Genomic DNA, 17,516 nt, shown 5'->3' on the forward strand with positions numbered 1-17,516 from the left:
CATCAAGAGTCTGGGGAAAGTTCACCAAAAGCAGGGCACAAAGGCCAAAAATAAATTTCACCAACTTTATGACTTCTCCTAATAATACCAGCTCCAGAAATCAGATGTAAACTGTGGCCCATAATTCCCATTTTTCTTGACTAGCTAATTTATTAAAGTAAAACATTTTATAGAATGAAAAGCACTGGTCTTAAGGGCAGAAGCCCTGAGTTCAAATGCATGTATGTATGTATGTATGTATGTATGTATGTATGTATGTATATCCATTTCTTTGCTATTAAATATCTGTGTGATCTTGTTCAGTAACAATAATGGCTGATACTTTAAAGCATTTAAGTGAATTAGTTCAGTTAAGTTTCACAATAACAACTTTGTGAGAAAAAAGACCGTAGCTTTTTTTTAAGGTTTTTACTAGGCAATGGGGTAAAGTGGCTTGCCCAAGGCCACACAGCTAGATAATTATTAAGTGTCTGAGGCCAGATTTGAACTCAGGTACTCCTGACTCTAGGGCTGGTGCTCTATCCACTGTACCACCTAGCCACCCCTGTAGCTTTTTTTAAAGACAAGGAAACTAAGGTTCAGTGACTCATCCATGAAACATAACTAATAGGTATCAGAAAGTCAGTTTTAAACTTGGAGTTTTAACTCCAGATCAAGAATTCTTTCCATTACATCATATTTTCTATTAAGTCATTATCCTTTCTATTGAGGCAGCTTGGTGGTGCAGTGGATAGAGTACTGCCCTTGGAGTCAGGAGGACAGGAATTTGAATCCATCCTTAGATTAGCTGCGTGACCCTGGGCAAGTCACCTAACCCTGATTGCCTCTCCATGGCCATCTCCAGTCATCCACATGTGGCCACTGTACCCAGATGGCTCTGAAGGAGAAAGTGTGACTGGTGTCTTAGCACAGCAACCAGCTCAGTCAATTCAGTTCATGTGCTTGTCACGGTTTTACCTTGATGATGTCATGGTCTTCTTCAAAAATAAAGACAAACATCTTCATTAATCTTTCTACCTGGTCTCAGTTGCCTTTTTGTGAAAATGAGAGAGATGTGAGCAGCTAGGTAGAACAGTGGATAGAGCACTAACCCTGGAGTCAGGAGGACCTGAGTTCAAATGTGAACTTAACCACTTAATAATTGCCTAGTTTTATGACCTTGAGCAAGTCATTTAACCCCATTGCTTTGCAAAAAAAAAAGAGAGAGAGAGATAGACTAAATCATCTTTTTTATATACCTTCCATCTCTAAAAATCTGAGAGTTTAAATGGTTTCTTTGACATTCTAGGAACAGCTAATTTTGTTACTTAACTTTGAGGGATATTCATTTTTGCAAAGGTTTTCAATTCACCAATCAAATAAATGACATCATTCAGCTTAAGTCAATACAACAAGTACTTATTTAATATCTTTTGTATGCCGGGAACTCTACTAGGCACAGAGATAAAAGACAAAAATAAAAATAACCTCTGAACTCAAGATCACTTTCTACTAGTAGAAACAAAATCATAAATATAATCATATATTAATTTATATCTTTATGTATATATCTATGCTATATGTTATATTTTATATTACATAGTTTATATGTGTATAGATTTAGATACACATAAATTTCTAGAGGGATTCGGAAAGGCTCTCCTGTAAAAGAAAGACTTGAATTGGACTTGGTTTAGCTTGTCCTTCTCCAAGAGCTGGGCACCCTTTGTTTCTAAGTTGTTTATTATAAAAAAAAGTGATGTTATAAATATCGTTCTACATATGGGTCTTTTCTTTCTGTCTTTGACTTCTTAGGATTATATACCTAGTAGGGTTCAAAGAGTATGTACAGCTCAATGATTTTTTGAGTACAATTACAAATTGTTTTTTAGGATGGTTGGACTAATTCTCAGCTCTAGTGACAATGTATTAGTGTGCTTGTCCTCCCACAACTCTTCCAACATTTTCCATTTTCATCCTTTGTCATCTTTGCCAACATGGTGGGTGTGAAATGAAACTTCAAAGTTGTTTGAACTTAAGTTTTTCACACACCCCCTGTATAATCACACATATACCTGCACCTCCAATATCTTAAAATGAGTGAATGATTGCATGATAGATCTGATTCCCAGAAATCAGAAATCTGGTATATAGGGCAGTTCTAAGCCTTTGGGAAAATGATGACAGTCAGCAACAGGAAGTATCTTTTCAGCTGTGCAAAGACAAATGAGCAATATTTTGACGTTCATAAGGAACATTTTCCCAGCCTGCATAATTTTAGAAAGAGCAATTTTCTTATTATTTTTCTGGGGGGATAAATTAAAGCATTTTTCAGAGTTGTCTTTTAGTTTATGTATTACTTTTCAACCAAAAACAAATGGGTGGGGAGAGAGAGGGAGATTTGCCTGGATCCAAAATTAGAATTTCTCTTTCCAAAATAAACTTGACTCAACTTTCAACACTTCCTCAACCAAAGTTCCCTGAAAATGTGATCTTGTGACGCATGCCTGTGATGCGTTTGCTTTCAGAGGGCATTGCCATATGTAATGTCCTATTATCTATGAGCAGCAGAGCAGAACAATGTCCTAAATATTCTAAATATTTCTTACTGGGAACATAGCAATTCTTCTTGGAAAATTAATTCATATTAATGATTTATGATTGCAAAGTACTCTAAATGCATAATTTGCAACAACTTTGTGAGGTAGGTAGGGCAGAAATCATTTCCCCCATTTTACCAATGAGAAGACTGAGGTTCAGAGGAGTTTAAGTGACTAATAGAATCACAGATTTAGACCTAGCAGCGATGTTGGAAGACATGAAGTCCAATCCCTCTTATTTTACAAATGAGGAAATTGAGGGTCAGAGAGATTAAATGATTTACCCAGATTCACACAGTTTTTAAGTGTATTTAGTGATAGTTAAAGCTGGATCTTCCTGATTCTAAATACAAAAACCCTATTCACCACATCATGCTTGGTCAAAGTGTTATAGTCAATAAATGATGGAGTCAAACTCAAACCTAGGGACTTCTGTTTCCTAATTAAGAGATGCCTTCTTTCTGATACCTTGATGTATGATGAGGAAAATAAAAACCTGAGAGTCCAAATGTCATACTCTTCATTAAGAAAAATTATGCCATGGCTTTAAGTATAGTCCATATCAGGGTTTGGCTAGATGAATAAGTCTTAGGAAAATGACTACTGGCTTGATTTTAATCCAGTGCCACCCCTCTCCATTCTAATTTCCCCAGGGTTCCTCCCCATTCAGTCCCAGAACCATTGGAGAGAGAGCTATTAGAGCTGGGTCAGAATGTGACTCAGAGAAATTAGTGATTTCTTTATGGGAACTAGGGAAAGCCTAGTTTGGAGGAATACCAAATGAATTGATAAGAGAGTGAATAGCCGCAAGGCAGGGCAGGGGGAAATAAATAAGGAAAGATGCAGATAATCATTAGAGGAGTGAAAATTCCCAATTCTTTCAAAGCTTTATCCCTTAACAATTTTTCCATGAAGAAATGTCTCAACTTCTTAGGAATTTAATTCATTCCAACCCAACAAGTTTTGAATTCAGCACCTATGATGTACTAATCATCAGGGTTCTCAGAATAAAAGAAAAAAAACAAAAAGTTCCTGCCATTATCCTAGATAACAAGAATAATCTTGACTTCATATTTAGAAAACAGAACCTATTCTTTGCCTACTATTTCTATCAATAATTCTCACCCTTTTTAGAGTTGCAATACCTTATCATTATCTTTGACTTTAAATAAACCTTACCATGCTTTTAAAATGAAAGATGAAATATTTTAAATATTAAAATAAATACTTTTGTTTTCAGAGCTTTGAAAAACACTATGTGGTAATTGAAGATTTTTGAGCATCTGATAAAATTAAGTTTTGAATCATTAAACTACAGCATAAGATAAAATAATTTTAGTAATGTTGAAAATGAAAATTCATGAAAATTCCCTTGTCTTAATCTCAAAATCTCATGATTTCACCTATCACTCTCTCTTCCTTTCCTCAAGTTTCTGATAATGAGATAGCTTTTCTCCCTGGAAAGACTACCCCTTCTATAAGTACCCTTCATCCAATCATATTCTGATTTCTCCAACAGATTATTTCCCAATCATCTCCTCACTCTAACCAATCTTCACTCAATCACTATTTATTAGCATCTTTTCTGCTGACTTCATACATGCCCAATCTCTCTTACCTTAAAAATAACTTTGAGATCAGACTATCATCCCCTCAACCTATCACTCTATATCTATCTTCCCTCTCTTCCTCTTAATTGCTCCTCAATCCTTTGCAATCTGGCCTCCAACATCTTTCAAATGAAACACTCTCTAAAGTTATGAATAATTTCTACATTGTCAACATTTATACCACTTCTCAACTTTCTGGTCTTCTTTGCAGCATTTAGCATTGTATATCCTTCCCTCCTGGATACTCTTAATATATTACCTGGGAATAGTATTCACTTTTACCTCATCTGTCCTTCCACCTATTTGATCACTCCTCAGTCTCCTTTACAAGTTCTTCATTCATATCACACCTCCTAACTATGCAAGATACCTTCTCTTCTCTCACTTTCTCTTTTAATGACCTCATCAGTTCCTCTAAGATGAATTATTTTTTCTATTCAGATACTTCAGAGATCTATATAGCCTTCATCAGTCACTTTCTTTAGCAGTAGTCTCACATACTAATTGCCTATTTCACATTTTAAACTGGATATCCCTAAAACATCTGATATTCATCATGTCTAGATCAGAAACAGAATTCATTATCTCCTTTTTTCCCAAAAACCCCAAACCCAATACCAGACTTCTTATTTCCTTTTTATGAAATAAACATTTTGTTTTCCAATAATATACAATGATAGTTTATGCCAATTTTATTTGCAAAGTTCTGAGTTTTACAATTTTTCTCCCTCCTTCCCTCCACACTCTCCCAAACAGAAGGTAATCTGATATAGGTTTTACATTTGCATCCATGATAAGCAAAGATTGAAACTGAATGTGTTATGAGAAAATAATCAGATCCAAAAGGAAGAAAACACATTTAGAGATAGAAAAATTACATAAAACATAAGACAACTTTTAAAAATTGAAGATAATAAATTTTGGTTTTCGTTTAAACTCCACAATTCTTTTTCTGGATACAGATGTATTCTTCATCACAAGTTCCCTAAAATTATTCCTGATTATTGCACTGCTGGAATAAGCAAGTCCATTGTAGTTGATTTCACCCCATGCTGTTATTAGTGTTTATAATGTTCTTCTGGTTCTACTCATTTCACTCAGCATCAATTCATGCAAGTCTTTCCAGGTTTTTCTGAAATCTCATCCCCCATGATTTCTTATTGAACAATAGTGTTCCATCACATGAATATACCACAGTTTGTTCAGCCACCCCCCCCAATTGAGGAGCATTCCCTCAATTTCCAATTTTTACCACTACAAAAAGAACTTAAGAATATTTTTGTACACATGATATTTTTACCCTTTTGCATGATCTCTTCAGGATATATACCCAGTAGTGGTATTGTTGGGGTCAAAGGGCATGCATATTTTTATTGCCCTTTGAGCATAATACCAAATTTCTCTTCAGAAAAATTGGATCACTTCACAGCTTCACCAACAATGTATTAGTGTCCCAGATTTCCCACATCTCTTCTAACACTGATCCTTTCTGGTCTTATCAGCCAATCTGAGAGGTATGAAATGGTACTTCAGAGATGCTTTAATTTGCATTTCTCTAATCAATAATGATTTAGAGCAATTTTATATGACTATAGATAGCTTTGATTCCTTCATCTGAGAATTGCCTTTGCATATCCTTTGACCATTTCAGACTTTCATATTTCTGCCAAACATAGTATCATTCTTTTACTTTCCCAGCTTTGCAATCTTAGCATTACCTTTGACATCACTTTCATATCTGATCCATTGCCAAATCTTGCCATTTCTACCTTTACAGCATCATCCACTTTGAGTATACAATAACCTTCTATCTTTCCCAATTTCAATCTATCCTCTACTAGCTGGTTGCTAAAGTGATTTTCCTTCTGTTCCTATCATGCAGCTTCTCAATAAATTTTAGTGGCTTCCTTTTGCCTCTGGGATAAAATATAAATTCTTCTGTTTGACTTTTTCAACCTTTCTCAACCTGACTTCAATCCATCTTTCTAAACTTATTATACATTATTCCCATTCCTGCCTTCTCTAATCTTGCCAAACTGGCCTTTTCTCTGTTTTGAACGTATAACATTATTTCTAACATCAGCCTCTGCCTTGGCTGTTTTCTTTCATAGAATGCATTCCCTACTCACCACTGCCTCATTTAATCCCTCACTTCCTCTAAGCACTCTTATTTATATTAAAACTTTCAGAATCCTCCAAGTTGCTCCTTTTTTTTGTATTTATTTTCGATATATTTATTCTTTACACATATATACACTATATGTACATGTGTGTATGGGTATAATCTCCCCAGTTAAGTAAAAGTTCCCTAAGAACAGGAATGTTTCTTTTTCATCTTTGTATACCTAGTACAGTGCCTGACTTATAATAGATAAATAATATATGCTCAATGATAAATCAATTGAAAATATTTAACATCAGGGAGAAGAGTCAAGGAGAAAAGGCAGGGACTTGACTGAACTCTCCCAAATTCCCTCCCAAAAATTTAAATAACACCTCAAAATGAATTCTGAAACTGAAGAACCCACAAAAGGATGGGGTGAAACAAATTTCTAGCTCAAAACAACATAAAAGGTCAGCAGGAAAGATCCATTGAACTATGGTGAAAGTGAAGCATAGTCCAACATGGACAATGCCAGCAGCAGGTCCTAGAGGCAACTGAAGCAGCAACAGCTTCTGGAGCTCTCAATCCACAGATGGTAAGGGTTTCAGACAATTGGTCAGAAAGAGATTATAGGAATACCTTTAATGGTACTAGGTGCAAAACTCTATTTCATTGCCCATATATGAATCCAGGTCACAGTCCTGGGTCACAATCCCAAGACAAGTCAAAGCACTAACATCCCAAAGCTTACAGTGACATTGGATCACAGATGGTCCTGGTCACAATTCCAAGATAGAAAACAGTGTTTGTGGTGACTCACAAACCATATCACATCCCAGAAAACACAATACTCCTTAGAGAATATCACCTTGAAAGGACCAAAGACTTATAGTTAATTCTGAAAAATAGCTGCACAAAAAACCCCCAAAGTTTGAGATAATGCCCTATCCACCCAAGTTTTAGAACCCAATTTCAACACAAAAGTTTAAAGTCAAGAAATAGACTGGAATATGAGCAAAGAAAAAGAAACCAATCATAGAAAGTTAGTATAATGAAAGAGAAGATCAAAGCACAAACTCAGAAGAAAACGATAAAATTGAAACAACTGTATCTAAAGCCTCAAAGATAAATGTGAATTGATCTCAGGCACACTCACCAAAAAAAGAAATCCTGGAAGAACTCAAAAAAATTTTAAAAATCAAATAAAAGCAAGGAAAAACTGGGAAAAGAAATAAGAATGACTCAAGAGAATCAGGAAAAGAGACAATGACTTGGTAAAGAGGCACAAAAATCCACTAAAGAGAACAACTCCTTAGAAAGTAGAATTGACCAAATGGAAAAGGAGATACAAGAGCTAACTAAATAAAATAATATCTTAAAAATTAGAATTGGGTAAGTGGAAGCTAATGACTCCATGACCAAAACAAAAAAAGAAAGGAATGAAATAAAGTAGAAAAACTGTGAAATACCTCATTGAAAAAACAACTGACCCAGGAAATAGATCAAGGAAAGATGATTTCAGAAATATTGGACTTCCTGAAAGTCACGATCAAAAAAGAGCCTAGACATCTTTCAAGAAATTACAAAGGAAACTGCTCTGATAGCCTAGAATCAAGAGATAAAAAAAGAAAGTAAAAAAAATGCATCAAATGCCTCCTGAAAAAGTTCCAAAATTAAAACCCCCAAAAATAATATAACCAAATTCCAGAGCTCCAAGTCAAGGAGAAAATATTGCAAATAGTCAAAAAAGGAAACAATTCTAATATCATGGATCCATAATCAGAATAACACAAGATTTAGAAGTCTCTACATTATAGGATCAGAAGGCATGGAATGTTATATTCTAGAGGGTAAAGGAGTTATGTCTACATCTCAAGAATCTCCTGTCCAGAATACATATAATACTTCAAAGGAAAAAATAGATATTCAATGAAATAAAAGTCTTTCAAGCATTCTTGATTTAAAAAAAAGACTAAAGCTGAATAGAAAAAAATTTCCTTTCAAATACAAAATTCATAAGGAACATAAATTAATTAATGATTGTCCTTCATTCTCAAAGAAGACCATGACATATCACTACACCATCTAGTTGTTCTAAAGGAGTATAAAAAGGGAAACAAAAAAGAAAAAATCATAAGGGATTCAATAAGGTTAAAAACTGTTTACATTCCCAAATGGTAAAATGATACTTGTAATTCCTTAAAACTTTGTCATTATGAGGGCAGTTAGAACACAATACAGAGATGGGACAGGTATGAGTTGACTGTGATGGGATGTTAGCTAAAAAAATAAAAAAATATGGGCTGGGAAAGAGGAATGAACTGGAAGATGGGGGGAGGGAGAGAGAGAGGGAGAGGGAGAATGGGGTAAATTAGCTCACAAAGAGATGCAAAATAGCTTTTACAAAAAGGGAAAGGTGGAGGAATTAAGGGAGGAAGCACTTGAACTTTATTCTCTTGGAAATTGACAGAAAAAAAGAACAACATACACACTCAGTTGGACAAAGAAATCTATCTTTTCCTATATGAAAGTAGAAAGAAAAGGGTTAAGAAAAGGTGGCTTTAATAGAAGGATGATCAAAGTGGAAGAGATGGTAGACAAAAGCAAAATACTTTTGACAATATAGGCGGGATGAAAGGAGAGAAAATGGTGTAAACAGAGGGGGAAGGGGAAATAGATTGGAAAGAAATACACAGTAATTATAACTATGAAAAAATTTATAGCAAGTTTCTCTGATAAAGGCTTCATTTCTCAAATACATAGAGAACTTAAGCAAATTTATAATAATACAAGTCATTCCCCGACTGATCAAAGGTCAAAAATTAGTCAAAGGATATGAACAGGTAATTTTCAGTAATTAATATATGCTATCTATATTCATACAAAAAATTCTCCAAATCACTGTTGATCAGAGAAATGAAAATAAAAATAAACTCTGAAGTAACATCCCACACCTATCACATTGACTAATATTACATAAAAGAAAAATAACATATGTTGGAGAGAGTGTGGGAAAGTTGAGACACTAAAGCAATTCGGTGGAGTTGGAAATTGATTAAACACTGTGGAGAACAATTTGGAACTATGCCCAAAGGGCTATAAAAGCCTTGATATATAAAATCCTCTGACCCAGCAATACCATTACTAAATCTGTATCCCAAAGAGATTTTAAAAAAAGAAAGGGATATTAAAATGTTTATAGCAACTTTTTTATGTTGGCAAAAAATTATAAATTGAGAGGACACCTATCATTCAGGAATGGTGTACCAAGGTGTTGAATATGATTGTGATAGAATAATATTGGGCCATAAGAAATCATGAGCAGGATGCTCTCAGAAAAACCTAGAAAGACTTACATGAACTGGGCAAAGTGAAATCAGTAGAAGCAGAAAAATTTTATACAGAGTAACAGCAATATTGTACAATATTGTACAATTAATTAAATGACTTAGCTATTCTCAGAAATGCAATGATCTAAGATAATTACAAATGATGAAAGAGGCTAGCCACCTTAGAGAAGGAAGTGGTGGTGTCTGAATGCAAATCAGAGCATATATTTTTAAACTCTATTTTTCTTGTTGTATTATATTTGTGATTTGTTTATCAAAACATGAATTAAATGGAAATATGCTTTGCATGACTGCATTGGAACTCAATTTTTATTTAAAAAATGAATGTTGGGGTGGAGCCAAGATGTTGGCATGAAGGCAGCATTTCCCGGGAACTCCTTCCCCCCAACCTCCAAAAAAACCAAACAAATGAGGGCAGAACCCACAGAAAGACTGATACATTTTCCCAGCCCAAGATAACTTAGAAGTTCTGCAGGAAAGGTGTGTTTCACCAGGAACAAGGGTTGGGGGAAAAAAAGCCACTGCAGCAGCGCAGCCCAGCCCACCCCAACCCAGTGCAGCCCAGTATAGCCCAGCACAGCCCAGCATAGCCCAGCACAGCCCAGAGATCACCAGCAACAGCTTGAAGGGGTAGGGAGAGAACTCTGCTCCACCAGAATGAGGGTGGAGTGAGGAGCACAGGCTGCAGAATCTGCAGGAAGAATCTGGAGAAAGCAACCTGCACCCCCCAGAGATAGTAAGGGAAGTCTGCAGAGATTTTTCTGCTCTCCCTGGGGTAGAACTCTGCTGCTCTCTACATTCAGATATTGTAGTTTGGACTTCCATTCTAAATAACCAAACTGGATCCCTCCTTATAGCCCCAGGGCAGAGGGAAGTATGGGGGGGCCATCTACATATCAAAGCACAGGCTAGAGAGCATAAGACCTTGGAGGAATAAAGATCCCAGTGGGGTGGTCCTCCCCAAAAAAACAACCCTGAAGCCTTGGAAGTGCTTAGTCTTAGACTGAAGAAATGAGTAAACAACAGAAAAAGAAGAATCTGACCATAGAGAATTACTTTAGTCCTATGGAAGATCAAAACACATACTCAGATGATGACAAAATCAAAGCTTCCATATCCAAAATTTCCAAGGGAAATAGAAAATGTCCTCAGACTATGGATAAGCTCAAAAAAGACTTTGAAAAGCAATTAAGGGAGATGGAGGAAAAATTGGGAGAAGAAATGAAAGCAATGCAGAAAAATCAGGAAAACCAAATCAACAGCTTGGTGAAAGATATACAAAAAAATACTGAAGAAAATAATATGTTAAAAACAAGTTTAGACCTAATGGAAAAAGCAAAACAAAAGGCAAATGAATACCTTAAAAAAGCAGAATTGGCCAACTGGAAAAGGAGATAAAAAAGCTCTCTGAAGAAAATAACTCCTTCAAATGCAGAATGGAACTAAAGGAAGCTGATGACTTTGCAAGAAATCAGGAAGAAATAAAACTCTTCCAAAAAAGCCAAAAATTAGAAGAAAATGTGAAATATCTCATTGGAAAAACAACTGACCTTGAAAACAGATCCAGAAGAAATAATTTAAAAATCATTGGGCTATCTGAAAACCACGATCAGGAGAAAAGCCTAGACTCCATTTTTCAAGAAATTCTTAAAGAAAATTGCCCTGAAATCCTAGAAGCAGAGGGTAAAATAGAAATCAAGAGGATTCACTGTTCACCTCCTGAAAGAGATCCCAAAAGAAAAACTTCCAGGAATATTATAGCCAAATTCCAAAATTCCCAAATCAAAGAGAAAATTCTAAAAGCTGTCAGAAACAAAACAATTCAACTACCGAGGCTCCATAGTCAGGATTACACAGAATCTGGCAGCATCTACATTAAGAGCTCATAGGGATTGGAATATGATATTCCAGAAGGCAAAAGATCTTGGTTTACAACCAAGAATCAACTACACAGCAAAACTGAACACCCTCTTTCAGGGGAAAAAGATGGACTTTCAATGAAACAGGAGACTTTCAAATTTTCCTATTGAGACAATCAGAGCTGAACAGAAAGTTTGATCTCCAAGTACAGGACTCTGGAAAACTATAGAGGGAGTGGAAGAGAGGGACTAACTATGAGGAACTTGATGATGTTGAACTGTTTTTATTCCTGCACCAGAAGATATTGATAACTCATATGAACTTTCTCATTTATAAGAGCTGTTAGAAGGAGTATATATAGACAGGACATAGGAAAGGAGCATATTATAATGGTATGATGTGGTAAAGGGATGGAGTCAATGGGTGATGGGGGAAAGTACTGGGAGGAAGGAAAAGAAGATGAAGAAACTGAGAGATTTCACATAAGTCAAGAAAAAGTTTATTCAATGGAGTGGAGGGGGGAAGGCAAGGGGGAATGAGTGAGCCTTCATTGTCATCGGAAATTGGCTCAGGAAGGAAATGACATACACACTTAATAGAGTGAGGAAATCTGTCTTGCCCTGGAGAAGGATGGGAGGAAAGGGACAGGATGAGGGGGAATGGGGGGAGGGAAGGGGGGGATAGGTGATGTAAGAGAGGGAAGATAAAAGGAGAGGGTACTCAGATGCAATATACTTTTAGACAGGGCCAGGATGAAAGGAGAGAGAGAGAGAGAATAATTCTGAATACATGAGAGTGGGAAGGAATAGAGCAGAGATATAGATAATAATAGCAACTGTGCTAAAAATATTGAAGCAACTTCTCTGGTGGACTTATGATAAAGAAAGCAACTCATCCCAGAGACAGAGCCATTGAAATCTGAACAGAGACTGAAGTACATTTTTTTCTTTCTCTCTATTCTTAAAGTTTCTCATCTTCTTGGGGGGAGAGGTTATTTTATTCTTATGTTTACTCTTATAACACATTCAATTTACATCAATGCATGGCATGGAAACAATGTAGAGACTACCAGACAGCCTTCTGCGAGGGGTTGGGGAGGGAAGGGAGGGGGGGATTGTACAATTCAGAGTCTTGCAAAAATGGTGGGTACATATTACTATTGTATATAATTGGAAAACAAATAAAATGTTAAAATGTCAAAAAAAATGAATGTTAAAAATTTTACATGTAATTGTACAAAATAAAATGTCAACTAGAAGTAAAAAAGAAAAAATTTAACCTCAGAGTACCACAGAGTAATCAGCTCATGGAAGGTCATTAGGAAAATAAGAAGACTCATTCTGAATTTTTTAGCAAATAAAACAGTCTAGCAAACATTTCTAGTATCTTCATACTACTTTGAGAATTGTTGTTTTCCCTTTAAAGAGAATGGTGAAAATGAATGGTGTAATTTTCATGAGTTAGGTCTCTTAAAGAACCTAGATCAGAAGGTAGCTAGGTGGTGCATGGATAGAGTACTGATCTTGAAGTCAGAAGGACCTGAGTTCAAATCCAGCCTCAGACATTTAATAATTGCCTAGCTGTGTGACCTTGGGCAAGTCATTTAACCCCCGTTAAATAAATTAAAATTTTTAAGAAAGAACCTCCTATCAATTAAAAAAAAAGTAGAGGAAATTTCATCCATTATCATGATAATAAATAAACTAATTTATATCACAATAAATCACTTCATTACTGTTGCATTGATGCTGCATGTATGCATAAGGATAAAGAAAAGGAAAACCATTATGTACATATTATATTCTATTCAGATCAAACATTTCTGGAGCCTCCTATGTACAAGACACTCTCCTAGGTCCTAAGGATACAAGGACAAAATACAGTATGTAAATAGATTTTTAAAAATCCATGTTTTGAAAGAGAAATAGTATTAACAATTAAAAGGATAGGGAAAGACTTCCTATACAAGGTGGCACCCAAGTTCAGCCTTCTAGGAAACAATAAAGGTTTCTAGGTCAGACTTCCTACCAAAGTAAAGACTTTAATTCCTCCAATGTATATTAGAGTGTGGGATTTGGAGCCAGAAAGACCTGAGTGTGAGGTTCACCTCAAATATTTGCTGCTTATGTGACCCTGTTCAAATCACTTATTTTCTCCATTGTATGTGTATGAAATAGAGATAATTATAGCACCTATCTCAAAGGATTGCTGTGAAATTAAAATGAGATAAAACATATAAAATGTGTGGCAAACTTTAAAGTGCTAACTAAATGTCCAAAATAATGATTATTTTGCTTCTGGGCCCTCCTCAAAATAATATAATGCATAGTTCAACTCTTTTATAGAAGTTGTAACTCAGAACCTGTATTATTTGTATTATTCATTAAGAGAGATGAATATTAGAAATATCAAGTTTCTATTTTCCTAATAATAATAAAGAACAAAGTTTTGGAGATTTGAATAATTATTTTCTCTTAATTTTACCAAATCAATATACATGCATGCTTGTTGATTTAAAGCCTACATCCTTTCCTTCTCATAAAATGTTCTCCACTCTAATTCCAAAACTCCAAATACAGAGAACTGAAGAAAATCAACACTTTTATATTATCATCAATAGCAGACTCTGTTTACAAAATGTGGACTGGAAATAATTATAAAGCTATTTATAAGATGTCACTACCAAAAGTGGAATTTTCTGGGGGTTTTTTCCTTTCTTCATGATTCTAAAATGAGCAATGAACAGCCACATCCTGTTTGAAAGAATAAAATTCCAAATAAATTTGTCATTCCTAAATGTAAACTTATGATAAAAATAATTAGAAAGTCCTTTATTATCATAACTGCACCTCCATTTGACATAAATGGAACTGAGCAATATGGCTTCACCAAAATTGTGTATTAAAGTGTGCCTTTATCAAGTAAATCTTTTCAATTATACTAAAGGGTCATTTGTATTTAATAAGTGTAAAATTCTAACATCCATCAAAGAAAAAGATAATTGAATCCCATAGTTAATTAATACCACAGTTAATTTGAACTGCAGGATGAAGGGAATTGTAATTAATACCCTGCTCTCCTCCAGGCAAAACACAAAACTATCTAGGAGAAAGATAGTTAAAAATATTACAAAATTCACTAAAATCTTGAAATCAAAGGTAAATGGGGAGAACACTTTTAAAGCAAATAACACATATGCACTGTCAGTCCTACTGCACAATTTCAGAACTACAAAATGGACCAGATTTGTAAAATAGCCTAACAAAATCTTGTTCAATATTAACAAAATACAGGACCCATTAATCAATCTATAAACATGTTTTAAATGCGTACTATGTTAACTTCTGTTCAACTCAGCTTAGTAGGTTGAAATCAAGTCATTATGCCTTAAAAACAGGGGAGTCACTCATACATTAACTATCCCACATCCAGAGGTAAATTTGGTGGGGGGAAGTTCATAACAACCACTTTAAATTCCATTCTATTCAAGAATTGAGTGGGTATGGGAATAAGTAGGGGAGTGGAGGGTATATATTTCTGTCCTTGCTATACGTTCCCATCAAATATGTCTTTATAAAAATTAATGATGTTAACTGATAAATTGATGTCAGGAAATAGCAACTGGTCAAATGATGTTGAAAAGAGATCAGTTGGTCAAAATTATGTTATAGTAAAAATCATTAAGAATTAATATTGGGTCGGCTAGATGGCACAGTGGATAAAGCACCGGCCCTGGAGTCAGGAGTACCTGGATTCAAATCTGGTCTCAGACACTTAATAATTACCTAGCTGTGTGGCCTTGGGCAAGCCACTTAACCCCATTTGCCTTGTAAAAAAAAAAGTATTAATATTTAGGGGCAGCTAGGTGGAGCAGTAGATAGAGAATCAGCCCTGGAGTCAGGAGGACCTGAATTCAAATGCAACCTCAGATATTTAATAATTACTTAGTTGTGTGACCTTGGGCAAGTACTTAAACCCATTGCCTTGAAAAAACATTAAAAAATATTAAAATTAAGAGAAAAATACTGGATAGATTCTCATGAATAATAGTATTAGAAAAAAGGCCCAATCTCTCAGAGTTACCCCTAGAAGCATGAAAAAAAGGAGGGGTGGAAGCTTTTGTCTACCTCTAGGGCTCCGATTTGCTAATCTAAATATGAGTTAGGAGAGAGCTCAGAGTCTAAGAACCATACATAGGGATACATCTGAAATACATTTGGTATCCATCACATTTTTAGGAACCCACTGAAGAAATTCTCAACGTGGAATTCCTTCATTGGATTCCCTGGTTTACAGACTCTATTAAAGGAAAATGGGTAAATAATTTTTTTCTCTCCTTTATTTTAGACTTTAATTATACAGTTGTCAGTTTTTCCTCATGTATTTTCTTGAAGATCAGATCAATTCCTTTTTTAAATCTTTTGCTTGTTTGAATACTTAACTACTGATATCTACTCTACAGAATAGAAATGTTACAGTTACTCAGAGTATTTTGAATCATAAAATATTGGTGCCTAGATCATAAATATTCATTTTCAGATTGCTTGTCTTAATGTGAGATCCTTATAGAATAAAGACTCATAGGATGAGCTTTTTCTGCTTGTATAAACCCAGCAAGTAATTAGCTCTATGTACTTAGTTCCCTTTAGGGGGCCACACAAATTTTGAATTTACTTCAGTCAGTTTTTCTTTCTTCTCAAAATGAGCCTGCTTATGGCATTGTTGGGTGAGTTTGGAATTCTATTAAGTTTGGTCTTACAAGTGGCAGGAAGCCCCTGAGAAAATTTTAGTTGCCCTATATTTTGGGGGAATCCAGAGTGGGTGTGCCACTTAATATCAGTGTGAACTTAGACAAATAACAACCTCTCTATACTTCATTTTACTCATATATAAAATGAAAGCAAATAGCACAGTGGATAGAGCATTGGCTTTGGAGTCAGGAGGACAGGAGTTCAAATCCAACTTGGGCAAGTAACTTAACCCTGGTTGCCTCTCATCCAGGGCCATCTCCAGTCATCCTGATTCATATCTGGCTACTGGATCCATTTGACTGAAGGAAAAGTGAGGCTGGTGACTTAGCACAGCACCCCTTGCACCCCTTCACTCAAATCCAACTCATGTGCTTGTCACTCCCTGATGTCATGTTCTTCTTTGGGAATGAAGGACAAACATGATGATGATGATGATGATGATGATGATGATGTACAATGAAGGATTTGAATTAGATTATCCTTACCGTTTCTTTCCATACTAACTCTATGATCCTGTGATTCCTGTGTTTCTATCTCTAGTCTTTTCATTTCTTTTGATCTCCAGATGTCTAAAAAAAATCTCTGCTCAAATTTCACTTGTCCAAAACCAAGTCTGAATACTACTTAAACTCTTTCTCCTTCCTTCCATCTTTCTATGATACTATCATTCATCCATCTCTTTAACCCTACAGTTATTATTAACTTTCCCTCTCCCTCATTTCTCATATTCACTGTCACCAGATCCTATCAACTCCATCTCTCCTATGTTCTCTCTATCCCAGTTTATACCACCTCAGTACAAACTTTCATCAGCACAAGAATTGATTACTGTACTAGCCCTCTCTCTCCTCCCTACAAATCATCTCTTATCTCAACTTTGGATCTTCCTAAGGGTCTAACATGGTACTTTATAAATATTGGATATGTTTATATACTATACTGCATAATTACTCTTTTTTTAAAAAAAATGTTCTGTTGGTGCCTTCTATTTCTATACCACTGTCAGTTTCCACCCTAACCCAGAGATCAAACCATCCATTATAACAAGTAAAAATATTTTTATCCTAAATCTTGTCAAAAAAAAATACCATTTTCTGTCCTAGAAATCTTCTACCTCTCTGTTGTGAGAAGAAATGTTTTACTATCTCTTTTGAAACATCTTCATTTATGGTTTTCCAGCTATTCAGATGTCACCTTTCTTTTGTTGATTTTTCATTTACATTGCTCCAGATAATATGTATTATTTCTTAGTTCTTACTTTA

The sequence above is a fragment of the Macrotis lagotis genome, chromosome 1 (genome assembly GCF_037893015.1).
Source record: "Macrotis lagotis isolate mMagLag1 chromosome 1, bilby.v1.9.chrom.fasta, whole genome shotgun sequence".
Taxonomy (NCBI): domain Eukaryota; kingdom Metazoa; phylum Chordata; class Mammalia; order Peramelemorphia; family Peramelidae; genus Macrotis; species Macrotis lagotis.